The sequence below is a fragment of the Gavia stellata genome, chromosome 3 (assembly GCF_030936135.1).
Source record: "Gavia stellata isolate bGavSte3 chromosome 3, bGavSte3.hap2, whole genome shotgun sequence".
Lineage (NCBI taxonomy): Eukaryota > Metazoa > Chordata > Aves > Gaviiformes > Gaviidae > Gavia > Gavia stellata.
Genome location: NC_082596.1, coordinates 80,679,337 through 80,693,925, shown reverse-complemented (window position 1 = coordinate 80,693,925; position 14,589 = coordinate 80,679,337).

Below are 14,589 nucleotides of genomic sequence, written 5' to 3'. Positions count from 1 at the left end.
TTACACCGTGGAGAAATAGGAAGTAGAACTCATACATAATTGAATTAAATAAAAGGATAATCAGTATAACAAGGATTCACTAATTGTTATACAAACAGCATCATTTTCTAAATCTGTGGCAAGGTTTCTACTTAGCCTTTTGCAGGATGGTCTTTATCGTTGAGATGGACTTATTCAATACACAGGTACGGTGGAAAGGAAAAAGAATCCAAAAGGTACAATACAGTTTTGTAAGTGTTATACCTTAATCCTAAATGCTTTTGCAGCTCTAAATGTATTAAGGGATATATTCTGAGAATAGGTTGGCATTTCAATTGACACTAATAGGGATAAATGTGTTTTGAACTATTAAAACTAGATTGTAATTTGCAGCTGAGTTGACATCGCACCGCTCGTAAGACTGGGCCACATGAAGATAATTTGAGATTACTTTCTTTCACAGGATTAGGGTTTAGAAATTGTTTCAGAACATTTAACTCTTTGTATAGCCTACGCATGTATAGGATATGAATCTATAACAGCAAACTTTCTTTTACTGGATGCTGAAAAGAACAATTTTTACATTACACTAAATTTTGTTTCAACTTCTGGCCTTCCATCTTCCAAAAGACAATACACCAAAAAGTTAAAAAGAAACCCCAAAAGCCACATAAAAATCCCAAACCCTCTTTAATTCAGATGTGTTTAACTGATAGGAATAAGCAGCCACATTCTCTCTCACCCTTTTAGCATTTTCATTATGTTTTTCCTTGGAGTTCAGTAAAACTCCAACTGGCTTATTAATCAGGAACACTTAGATAAAGTTTTACTACTAAATAATGCAGTCCCCTTACTATACCTTGAATAAGAGTGCTGATTTTTTGTGACTGAGACAGACAATTGAATTCAACTGAATTTTTACCTTTTTATATAATTTTATACGAAAATCCAACATGTTGAAAATGCCAAATTGCTTAGGAAACTAATGGCAGCTATTAGCTAATTAATAATTCTTAAAATTATTTTTTAAAGTTGAGGAGATCCAAAAAAGATTTTAACCGAGAGTTGTTTCGGAGACATTTTGTTCATAACTGCCTATCTGATCATCTATGGATGAAGTTGGGAATAAGAAAATCCCAGCCAGGTCCTAGGGAACTGAGAGTTCTCTTCATTACATACAAGCCAACTCTCACAATGCAAATACAGATTAATTTCCAAAATCTGCAAGTACTACAAATTCAATTGTATCTTCCTATTGCGAGTCAAGCTTAGCACTTCAACACTAATTTACTCATAACCAGACTGAGTCAAAACCAGCTGTGTCTCAGAATAAAAAATACCTTGTATTTCTTTAAGAGATTACTGCTAAAAAAGCATTTCCATGAGATCAGGACATGACCTTATGCAAATACAATTGTGCAAACCTTCTCTTGTAATTTTATCTTTGTTGCATAGAAAGTCACCCTCATCCCAGGATTTACATGTACTTTGCTGCTAGGTACGCAATGTTGTATATAATACTGTGTATCAATTTAGGAAAAATGGAAAATACAAACAATATTACTATAATTCAATGTTGACTTGATTTATTAAAGGTAACATCATAATCAAATAAGAAACAGGAAATTTGAACCAGTTATTTAAATACATTCCCACTTTAGTTTCATTATGACACCATACTGTCTGTCTCAAGAAACATGCTCTTTCTTATCTGAAATATATTTCAATGGGTTTTGTCAACTTCTTTCAATAATTCCACCTTTAAATAATTCTTAGAAAGTGGTAAGACAGTAATTGCAATAACTTCTTGCTCTAAACTTGAAAAACTAACTATGCTTAGCTGATTTTTCAGTTTATTAAAAAGGGCAAAAAACATGTTTTCCTGATTTTATTCCAGACTTGCTAAAGATTGCCTGAAACATTAATCTGTTTCATAGACCTAGTTTTACTTCAGTTACATTCTTAGCATGGAAAGTTCCCATTGACTTCAGTGTGACAAAGGAGGGTGCTGGACCCTGACCATGATCTCAACAATCCTCGTATGAAGCATGCATTTAATTTTAAACATAATCTAAAAGTAAGAAAGTCACACCAGCCAAGAAATGCTTTCCCTTCTGTCCAAAAATTCAGAAAACAATCCTCCGAACTCTATTCCAAGAAGGATTAAACCAAGACTAAATATGGTTTCTGTTGAGACAGAACAGGCAGACACAACTAGCGCTTGTGTCTAGGTATTCCATATTTTAGATACTGCTGACCAATGGACTTTTCCCTGTGTTCCTCCACTGCTAACCTCATCCTTTACCTGAAGATGAAACCTTCCACAAAGAAAAAGTTGTATTTCTGGTTAACAGAACGGGAAAAGAATCACTGGCAACAAGCTATAGTAATACACAACCCTTGAGCCTAAGCTTAAACAATTTGTTGTTGTTATTGTTCTTTATGATACAGTCATTTAGAAGACAAATTATCTGAAAATTCTATTACTGGATTTAAATCTATTCATTTTACTCCATTTTTTATTTTCTAAAATTTTTACTTGTCATTATTTTGACCAAATAGAAACTTAAGGCCTCAAGAACCTTTGTAAATCTTACAGGCAAATATAAACGGCAAAGATGTTTTTACAGCTCCTGTGCTTGAAAATATTTGCCTTGATAGTATAATAATTTCCTTTCCTTTTTCCATCTTTTTCAAGAAAAAAAACCCCAAACAAACCCTCAAGGAAGTTAACTGATGTTTAGGGTAGATACACCACTCCCGGGCAGAGACGAAGTAAGCCTAATGTAACAGACTGCCTATATCTGAGAAGGCTGGGACTGACCAACAAAGTGAACAGCCTCCACCTATCTGTGCTTTCGGCTTGTTAGAACAAAAGGCTTAGTTACTGAGAAAGAAGTAGGCAGACAGTACCTAGTATAGAGGGGGCAACCCCTTCCAGAAGTCGGTCCCACTCCTTCTGACCTTCTTACCCTTCACTGCTCTCCCTTCCTACATGACAGCAGCAACAGGAGCAAAGCGCCATTTCTGGAAATCTGGTTTAGTTCCCCTGTCCCACTTCTTCTCCATATTCATAAGCAGGGCTCAGTCCTGGCCCCTTCTCTGACCTCCACTGGTGTCAGGGAATGTGGAAAAGGCGATGCAAGGAGAATCAGGGGAGACAAGCAGTAGGAGAGGGAGTGGCTCTGTGAATCCTGCAATGTCTTAAGATGAATGCCCTGTCATGCAAGATAGTGATGGGAAAGGAGGAAATCTTGTGAGAGAAAAGCAGATGTCTTCAGACACCTCCCAGATTCCTCCAAAACCCTTCTGACTCCAGCCCTCACCTCCCCTACAGAGGGTCCACATTGCTATATACCTTTATTACTACTATACTTGACTTCCAGGCCAACAGCTTCCAGACTAGTACTTATACATTGGTATAGGTAGCTGGGTAACCTTTACAGTGTGGGGAGAATCAGGTGTCTTAGGTGCATCCTTCACTAGCACACCCTGCTCGTCCTAAAATTAGGTCAGATGTGTACAATTCCCAGGGCCATGAAATTAAATTTACATGGCTATATTTCCAGGGGAATGAAAGGAGGACACAGCCTGTTTCTAGCCCTTCGGCCTCCTCTCCCTTTATTGACAGAAAGACCGTCCAGCTCTGAAGAAGAGAAGAGGTTGGGCTGCAGAAGGTGGATCATATGATGCTATGGTGGATCTAGGATGCTATGACACCCAGTAATTTTATTATCAAGTACATCTTGAGGTTTAACAGTAAGATAGTGACTCTAGGTATCTAACTGGGTAATACACTACTTTCAGTTCAGAATTAGATGCCTATCTCAGGCTGGGAATCGCAAACCCAATGCCTTGCACCTAACAGACATTATGTTCTTCCTCCAGATACAGATGATGAGCTGCTTTTTTCTTTTCTCTCTCCCTGTGAAAGGGTAGCTGCCGGTGGGTCTCTCCTTACTCTGCAACACTTTGGAAGATAGAACATTTGTCAAGAAACGAGAGCTGAGTTACATGTCTGGTTAGGAGTTTCAGACTGGAAGATCACTCTGCTTCCCAGGATAGGGCCCTAATCATCAAACAGTGGGCTTGGCTACTATGCAGGCAGTTTTTACACCTCCAGCTGCTGATTCTTCCAGCCTCAGATGGCCAGGGCAGGCCTGGTACTGCTGTTACAAGTTTGGACAAAGACAGGGGAATCAACTTTTCTTCTTTCATTAGTTGAGGAAAAGATTCAGATGGACAAACTCTTAATTACTACAGATTTGTTTAACTATTTACTGCTACGGCTTCTTGAATTGCTTAAGTAGGCTCCTCTGAGGACTAATTTTCTCTTCTGTTCCTGTGGCGCATCTTTGAGTAGATGAAGACTATCGTGCTGATTGTGAGGCTAGAGATAGCTGATAAATGAGCTGTCCTCAAGGCAGTTGCACGCACAATTCTGCATTTAATCCCTCCCCAGGTAAACAGCAAAGGTAACATGAAGACAAGTTACATAGGGAAATTAAAAACAAGAGACCACAGGCAGAAAACAAGCCTTTCTGGCGCTGGACACAGCACGAGCAATGCAATGAAGGGAAGACGTAGTCTCTGGCCTTCTCGTGAAACGAAAAGGAGGGTAACTTCACCTGAACCCTCAGCGAGGTGAGGTCCCTGCTTACAGGAGCGCCCGGGAAAGCTGCCAGAACGCCAAGCGAAAGGTGGCAGCAGCGAGTCGCTCTGCAAGCCGGCGGCGGCGGCGAGCCTTGCCGCTACCGCGTCGGCTGAACCCGCCTGCAGCCTCTTCTTTCAACCCCACAGCTGTTAATAAAGCGCCTGCTATGATTTATTCCGCCAGCTACGCGGCGGTTTGGTAGCGAAAGGGACGAGGTGCGACTACCTGAGAGGATGACAGGAGCGAAGCCCAGGCTCACCCGCGCCTTCTCCCGCGGGAGCGCCCAGCCGCCCCTGACGCCCGAAGGAGAGGCGGGTTTCGCCCCTGCGAAGCCGCTGGCGGGGCCGGGGGTGCAGGCAGGCAAATAACCGGCTGCAGGCGTTGCCCTGACGCCCGGGTGAATGGCTCTCCTGATCGCTACGCTGATACTCAGATCGCTGCGAGTGTGAATTAGCAGTAATCAGCCCAGGCAGCAACAAAAAAATTGGTCTTTTCCTCAGAAACAGAACTCCGCGCAGCAAGTTAAAAGGACCAATGGAATGGCAACTTTAGGGTGAGTGCCGTAATCGCTCTTTACACAAGTTTCTCAGTAAAGGGTTAAGCGAGTAAACGTGACTTCCATATTCCTTACCCTCTTCGCTCGCAAGAAGACTTCTGAGAAGATGGTAGGTTTTCCACCTAGGTTTCCCGAGGATGGGGGGAGAGAACCGAGGGAGAAACGAGCAGGGGACTAAGCTCTTCCTTCCCTGTTGCTTCTACCGTTTTGGCTGGCAGACCGCAAGTTTCAGTCGCCCAAGCCAAGGCGGCGGGAGCGGCTGTCACTGCCGGGGGGCTGCTTTCATTCCCCTCTCCCCCCGCCCCGGGGCGCGCCCCCACACCTGCGCCCTCGGCGCGCCGCCCTGCCTCCCCCGTACCCAGTAAACCAGAGCCCTCCCGGCCGCGGGGGGCTGGCGGGCTGGGGGGACACGGGGACGCGCCCCGCCGCGGCGAGGCCGCGGCTCCGCGCGCAGCGAAGCCCGGCCCTGCCTCGGCCCCGCCCGGCTCCGGCGGCGGCGACGCCTCAGTGGGAGCGGGGCTGCCCGCCCCCCTCCCCCCCAGCGCCGGCTGCTCGGCCGCGGCGGGCGCGCTCCTGCTGGGGAGGGGACGGAGGAGGGCGGGGCGGAGGCAAGGCGGGGAGGCAGGGCGGGAGGCAGCGCGGCGGCGGCAGATGCTGCGGCGGCGGCGGCGGCTGTGTCTCCTTCGGCCACATCCCGCGGCCGGTGCGCCCGCCAGGCGCGCCGCGCTACGGCGCCGCCGCGCAGCCTGCCCCAGCCGCCGCCGCCGCCGCAGCGGCCCCGCACCTCGCCCGAGCGGTGGGCGGTGGATGCCGAGCCCGCTTCGCCCCGGCAGACAGCGGGCAGCTGTCCTGCGGCGGAGCCCCTCGGACCCGGATCAGCGCGCTCGCACGGACGCGGGGACACAGGGGCGCACACGCACACGGGCGCACACGCACGCCCGGGGGGGGGCAAGGCGAAGATGCTGCAGCTGGGCAAGGTCAGGACCTTGCGGTGAAGCCCGGGGCCGTCGCTCGCCCCCCCCCGCCCCCCGCCTTCATTCTTGCCTAGCGGACTGAGGATTTGCTGTTGGGTTTTGGTATATGTTTGGGAGAAAGCAGGCTGAATCGGCGCCGATCGGTGAGTACGACAGGCACCGTAATGGTGCCAGGTTCCCCCCCACACCCTTCCCGCTCGCGTGAGATTTCGTCTTGGTGCGGGCTCCTGCACTGCTCCCCTCGGCGAGGCAGCCGGGCTGGGTTGGGCTGTTGGGAGCTGTGTTTGTGCTTTCAGCGGAGAGGTAACAAAGTGCGTTATTTTCCCTTGTTTCTTCCTCCCGCGCCTCCCCCCTCCATCTCTTTCCTCCCTTTCTTTATACGTTAGTCGTTGCTTATGTAGGGCATCCGCGGCACCGTGTCTCCCGGCGCCCTGCACTAATGTACTCGTTACGGCAGTGAAGTCATGGGCCGGGAGGAGGAGGAGGAGGAGGAGGAAGGGGCCCGGGGACCCGCGGGCGGGGGCAGCGCCCGGCCCTGCGCGGTGCCGGCGCGATGGCCCGGGCCCTGGGGCGGCTCCGAGCGGCGGCTGCTGCGTGTCTCTGTGTGTGTGTGTGTGTCGTGTGTGTCGTGTGTGTGTCTGTGTCGTGTGTGTGTGTGTGTGTGTGCGCGGCGGGGTGGGGGGGCTCTTCCTTTGAAGCCGCCGTCTGCGAAATCCTGCACTCGAGGAGCGGGCGGAGGGCGGTGGGGAGGGGAGCCGCGATGTGCACTGTGATGTTTCGTTGATCTATATTTAATGGCTGAAAGGAAAGATGCTTTTCTTTCCTTTACCCCTACCTTACTCTTATTCTGGTGTGTAATGTGCTTGCATCGATCGGTCAAAGCGTAGCTTCAGCTGAATCAAGTCACCACGGAGGAGGGGCAGCAGCGCAGGCAGTACATGTAATACACGAATTCATCTGGCCGGGGATCTTGGAGAAAAATCAAACAAACCCTGAAGAGGGATCATTTTAGAAACCACGTAAAATTTCCCCTGGAGGGGCTGGAGGCACAAATATATGAAAGACTGGAATACAACATCTTGTGCAGAGACATTTTCTTTCTCATAGTTTAAGTGTTAGGGTGTGCTTTGTTCGGATTCAGGGTGTCGTGATTAACCCTATGCGTTATAGAAAAATATCCAAGACTTGCAGAAAATACTTAGAAATGAATAGGCCCCTTTATTAAACACCCAGCTGTTAACTTTATTGGCTGTAGTAACTGATATTTGTGCCTCTTAAAACATGTATGCCTTTTTATTGGCAATAACAAGATAAAGTAAAAACTTCCCACTGCAGGTTTATTTTCATAGTCTGTATAGGTAGTCCGTATGTAAAGTGAAAACACTGAATTGGCCTGAGCTATGGCTCACGGCAAACCTCTCTATAGGGTACATCAAGAGTTAGGTGCCTCAAGACAGCGAGAGGACTACCCGGAATTATATGGAGTTTATGTAAGTCTGTTGTGGGCTTTTGCAAAATCAAGAGAGGGAAAAAATATCTTTGTCATCCTGTATTTAAGGATGTATTCATCCTGTCTTAAAAAATGAACTCATTATCTAACTCACGTAGGCTGGGTTGATATTTTTCACACAGCCTAGTTGGTCAGTGTATAAATGACACGGCGCGAGGGAGTTAGGCGCAGATCTCCAGAGCAAGCTGCTGCACATCCTACTCGTGGGCCTCTGAGGCTCAACTGGCTTTAGGGAGCCTATTTACCTTTACACGGGTTGTCTGGGGAGGAGCCCAAACCCTAAACCCAAACCACCTAGGAAGACTGATCTATAAGCAAACCTCAGACATTCTACGATGATCACACACCCCTGTAAGACTAATTGTGAGCCAAGTTGGTGAAGCGGTCTCTTTTCAGTCTGTGAATGACTTGACCCTTTGGGAGCCTTGGCTGACTATCAGTCTGTGTCCTGCAAAACTGCAGAGAACTTGCGATAGATCATCCTCATTAGTAAGAAGTTGATTAATGGCTCGGGACCACATTGAATGTGACTATGTTGAATGTTGTAGGACCGAAACAGGAGATTGCATCTTGATCACGTTGTTCAGAGACGGTTTTTGCAGTCTGTTATGTAAGAGAGGCTCTGAAAAAAGGAGTAGCGGGCTGTGCTGTGTATATATGTACCAGAGGAAATACCCCTCAAAGCTGCTGCTAGGAAGCAGAGTGTTTATTTCTGAATGCCAGTTGCATGACTTTTTGTGGATTGCAAGAAAGATGCTTTTGGGAGGGAATTCCAGCTATGGTGCTTGCATTTGGTTTGTCAGGTGCCTTAGCGGACATTAAAAGCAATAAATAGCTCAACAGTGACACAAGCTTGGGACTTTTGCTGTGTTTTTTTGAAAAATGCTGTTAAAATAATTTCATCCTCACATAATGAACTCTGACAGACAGCTGCACAAAATAGAAATAGCAAGTAAAAAAAAGGTGTTTGCATAATTCTGATTTGCATAATTTACCTTTGCTGATGGATGGTATCAATTTAATGTCTGTGGTTTGGTGTTAAATATTTGTTTCTCAAGACACGTGTAAAATCAACTTACGCTACAAAGGAAGTGCCGGAGCAGCTTATTTGAAGGGTTTTAAGAAATGCATTTTTAGGTAGGGCTGTAGATTGGCATGTCAATGGAGCAGATAACAGAATCGGCAGAACTCATGAGTGTTAAATTTTGCACTAAATTTCATACACATTTGCTATTTCATGGTTAAGTGAGATATGATTTTTAGAGCCTATCACTTGTGGAAATTCCCGCATATCTTTGTTAGGATTTCAAACATACATTTCAACAATTCCTAGAAGCAACTGTTTTCAGGAGCATCAGGAAGATAAGGAAAATACATTATTACAGTACCCTTTACTTACATAAGGACCTGTGGTTTTGATGCTTATTGATCACGCTTGTAAGTCATGAAGAGTTTGATATTTCAAGTTACAGCTGAGGTTTGACAAAAATAAAATTGATTCTTTCTCTCCTTTGAAGGTCTCAGTAAGATCTTATTACAGGATGAGTTTTGGATGCTTATTTAAATGCACAATATTAAATTTACTAGTCTAATTATTAATAACATAGAAGTAAACAATAAACCTTAATGGAGGCAGCATATTTAAATATGATGCATTTATTTTTTAAATGACAGAATGACTCTCAAATAGGACTAAAACACATTTGCTTTTAAATAAGAGATTGATTTTTTTTCTCCTAACAAAAGTCATTACACCTGTGAAAACATTATTTTTCTGACCTTTTTTCTTTTTCTTTTTTCCTTTTTTTTTTTTTTTGATAGGGCAGTGATGGGAAAAGTTATTTCTCTTATGTCAGTAGGAAGTCTCCATGCAAGACAGGTATGCAATTTTCTGCTCATGCACTGCAGAACCACATGACCCTTTGGCTAATGGCTCTTCTGTAGTTAGGCTCACTTGGAAAGAAGTCTAAATGCAGCATGACACGCTGAAACAATTTCTTCTATCCCCTTGGGATGTGCTAACTTGGTGTCATGAATGGGTTGTAAAAGCAGATTGCCTGACCAGATTCACTGGTAGTATGCTGGACGAAATTTAAGTTCAATAAAAATGAAAAGGAAATATGGTATCTGTTTATATGTAAACTGGTAGCCATGATAATAGATTTTTTTTTTCTTGTATTAGTTGCCAGTTTAGTATAAAATTAAGAAATGGAGAAAAATATCATTATCTATGAAAGCAAATATTTAATATTTCTTTAAATTCCTCTTGGCATGCTAACTTCTAGTGCATCCTACTGGCTCTTAATCTGCCTGTTCTACTTTACAACATTCAATTATAGTTATGAGCAATAACTTCAAGAGACATAAAGCATGAAGAGTATGCATTATCTTGTCCTTTCGGCCACTGCCTATTTTATTGATGTTTCTGGGAAAAAAACAGGCTTCTAATGAAGCTATAAAACCGTACTTCTCAGACCTATCAAAAAGGTGGTAACTTTTTAAAATTAATGTATAAAATAATCATGTTTGTTACATTTTATGAAGGTTTATTGCATTAGCCATAATAGTTCTACTGTATAACAAACCATTATTTTCCACTTGTTTTCATTCATTTTGAGAAGCAACAAATGAGCAGAGTCCACTTTGAGTAGTAACATCCAAAATCAAGAGCATCTGAGAGCCAAAAGATTCTCTAGGGGAAGTTTTTGTATTTTCCCCCCCTGTTTCTTCTACCTTTTCCTCCCGCCACCCCCCTCCCCCCTTCTGCCAACTTCGCAATGGGTTTCTTTATCTCCCAAAAATCTTCACAGTACAGCAGTTTCCTTTTGGTCAAGAAAATTACTTTTGGAAACTGAAGGTAAAACTTAAATTTGTCTGCTTAGTGTAACATAAACGTATTCTTTTTTCAGCCATAGGTACATTCATCTGTCCTAACACAGTCAATTGTTCAATTAAGTAACACCAAAATATCCCTTTAAGGCTGAAATTTTGAAGCGAGCCAAATGAAATTAGGCAGGTAGCATAAATAGGGATTCTGATGGGGTTCTTAATTGTTTTAAACCCACTGAATGAGACTTAACTCTTACATATTCATTTATATCAGATTGATTTATTTTAAATTACTAAGATGTTTGCGGAGATAATTAGACATAAGCTTCAGTGTGGTGTTGGAAAATTGCTGTACCTTTTAGTACCACTGGGGTTATTGAAATTTGTAATCTGCATCCTGTAAAGGCACAGGCCTTCCATTACAACCAACAAGCATTTTGGAAGGGTGACTGGCAAGTGTCTCACGAGTAACTCAAGGCTCCAGACAATAAATTTCAAGGAATGTGTTATATTTTACTTCCTGCTTCCCGTGAGAGTACTTCTATAATTTTTGAAGCTGGATATTGGAAAAGCAAGAAAATCTGCGCTGGCTGTTGCAAACAGAACATGTGAACCTTACAATTTTTGTTCATAGTTTTCCACCAAAATATTGAAACTCATGGGTGTGTGTATTTCTGGTGTGCTAGATGATCTACAGATTTTTTTTTTTTTTTAATATTGACATTATTTTAGATTTATCTGAGTGAAGAGTCTAACTTGTGCAAAGGAGTGCAGTTCTTTGAAAATGACACACACGATTATGTGAATCAAGTCCTGGTATTTTCTCCTAATGTTATACTCGGCTGGATAGTGATGAGATTTCTTTGAAAGCAGGTGGTTGTTGTCCCAGTCATATTTGCTTGTTTAAAAATAATCATTCTTCTTGCCAAGCGGTTGACTGTTGCTTTACCTGTTTGGCATATGGGAAGACAAAAGCCTTTTCACAGTCATTTTTCTGGCATGAAAAATGGCCTGTATTGGATACGGAGTTTCATATTCAATGAAAAGCAGAGTGAGAAGGCAGAAGGCTAGGTCAGAGAACGGTTATCTAAAGGAACAACAGCTTAAAGGTTTTCAACAATGGAAATGGCTCAAAGTTAGACATGGAAAGCCTGCTTCGGCAAACCTTCTTGTTGTCTTGTATGCCAGAATTTTTAGAGAGATTGAGTTCTTTAAATAAGCAGATACCTGAAGGCGCATTCTTAACACCATCTCTTTCTCACATTTCTTACAACAACTCAACTTCAGGACAGCTTTTGAACATGCCTAATGGCATCATCTCACTCTGAATGATGTGGTGCCTCTGAAAGTGAGATTCTGTGTGATCTAGAAGCTGAAGTCTCATGGAAAGTGGGGAGTTGGGCTCCTAAACATTGTAGATGCCAAATACAGAGTGGGTAATCTAGTGAATTCTTACAATAAAAATCTAGGTCAGCATTTTCACAAATTGCCAAATATGACTAATTATTTTGTTAAACTTTCTGAATGTTTCTGGTGAAGTATCTGTATCCTTGATCACCACATGATGGTAACCTGAACCTTCAGTTCAGTGCCTAACCTCGTCTGAACTAGTGTGCTTAGAAGTGCAGTAAATAGAACAAAAAAGCTTTGGTTGTTTTAAAATAGTTTGTGCCTTAATGAAGGAGGTTGACAGTAATTGATGAATTGCATACTTCTTGCTATTCTTACTGCAAATGGTTTTGAAGCTTGAGTTCCAAGAATAATGCGACTTTATGTATGGATTTCCACTGCAGTGCTGATGTGTGTCATCTGGTGGTACTGGGGAAAACCTGGAAATGTGACAGCATCTCTTCTATGTAAATGTCAATAATACAAAGGCCTAATGCATTCTCAAAATTATCATTGCAACCAAAAAAACAGAAGAGACTTCGATTTGATTTCTTTATTTCTGTCGTTAAACCATATCCGTAGCATTTATGCCCAACAGAAGGATTTTGAGCAACAGGGTTGTAATCCTGCTTCTGGATCACCAAATGAATTCCCATATGCTTCTCAGCTATGTCTACATGATTTTTAGAAGGTAAAGTTTGGCTTGCTCTGGGGAAAAATAGCATTTTTAATCTGGCATAGACCTCGTTAAGGATCAACTACTACACCTGCTTTTATTTTGCTAATGACATACAGCATCCTGTAGTTGAATGCATATGAGATATGCAACACCATTTTTCTCTTTTTCTCCTGTATAAATATGATGGTTCCTTAAAGACTTTGTAGGTTCACAAGTATGTATTTTTGGTTGTAAGTGTTTCTGACAAGCTTGGCAGCTTATTGTGGTTATTTTTCACTTCTGACTTCTATTGTCTTTACCATGAAGTAAAGTATTGCACAAAGCCTCAAGGGTCTTGGTGGACTCTGATTTTAATCTCTTCGAAGAAGGACGTGCAGGCTGAGCTTAAATAGAAACATGCATGTCTAATCAAAGGATAAATTTAGAATTGCAGGTTTTAAGAACTGTCATTAGAAATAGTGTCATAATACCAAGAAATCTTTTTCATATAAATGGGAGCATTGTACATAAGCCATAGTATGTCTGAGAAGCCTAATGCACTATTCTGTTAAGCAGTTGTTTAATACTCTCAGGTAAATAGGTCTTTTTAATATATGTCATTACATTTTTTTTTTCAATAAAAACAAATTCCAAAGCATGCATTTCTGGTCAAATTAGGGAAGTTCGTTAGCCTCTGAGTGTTTCCACTGGGATCCTGAGCACGTAATTCTCAATGCTGACTGTCATAATGAGCACTCAAAGTATGGATAATACTCCTCATTTCAGAAAAAACCGTTTCCTTACATTCTCTGTCACCTTACGTAGCATAGATCTGTGCAGCAATTACTTCACGTGGATGAAATGAAAAGGAATGGTGTAAAACTTAACCTTTACATCTCTTCTTTGCCTTTTTGAGGTTGAGTTTTGATCAGTTGCCTTAAATGTTCCCTCTCTGTAAATAGCTTTTAATGAAAAGTAGCCAAGATTAATCAGCTTTATAATTCTTACTTTTCTATCTCTAAGTCTAGGGGGTACAGTGCATGTATAGGTGTTGCTGTCTCCCCCGCCTCGCAGTCTGTTTGAAGAGATGTGACTTTTTGGTAGTGAGTAATAAATATTTCTTCTATTTATTTCATGTGTATTAGTATAAAAAGACTTAAACTGAGCAGAGAAGACACCTGTTTTTGAGTGATAAAACCAAAATTCTATACTTTGATCATGTTTGATGCCTTCAATTTAGCTTAGAATGGCTAAAACTTTGCACAGTTAGATTAAGTAAATGATTTCCAAAATAAGATTTATTTTTTTTTTTTTCCCCGCAAATGCAACATTAGTATTTGAGGAATATGTTATACCTGACACTTAATGCCAGCTCAGTGCCACATAAACTTTTAGGACTTCGGGACATCTTGGATTTTTGAGATTTGGCATCTCTGTTTGACCTCCTGAACATGCTGGTGTTGTTTCATTGGAAAGCATGCTGGGCAGTGTCACTTCAGAGAACCTGATTTTCTGTTTGTGTGTGAACTACCTAAATATATTTACTCAAACCAGAAATGCCCGTCGAGGGGGAGCTGGGGTTTCCTCTACAACCTTGCTCTGCCTACTGGAGTCCTCAGGCTGACGTTGCTGATGGATCGCTCTGTCTGAGACTCTCTCAGCATGGTCTCCTCTCTAAAAAATATCCAGCGAGGAGCTACTTGGCTTTTGATCGGTGGTGGTGACAATATTTCAGGTCCCCAAATGACAGATTGCTGGTGATCTATTGACAGAACAGACTTGGAGCAATGATGTTTGTCAAGGGGCCAAAGACTCTGCAGTGTAAATTGCTTTTGTGTTTTTTTTTTTACCTCGTATCTAGTGTCCAAAGCAGAGAAAAAGATCTGAGATACTGTTAACAGCAAACCAAAAAAGGCTGGGGGAGGAAGGTTGGGACAGGGAGACAGTCTGGAAGTCACAATTGCTGTCTTGCCAATGAATAGGAAAGATGCTGATTCAATCTTTTAACATAGGTGGTTGAGCCAGTGTGATGATTTCTGG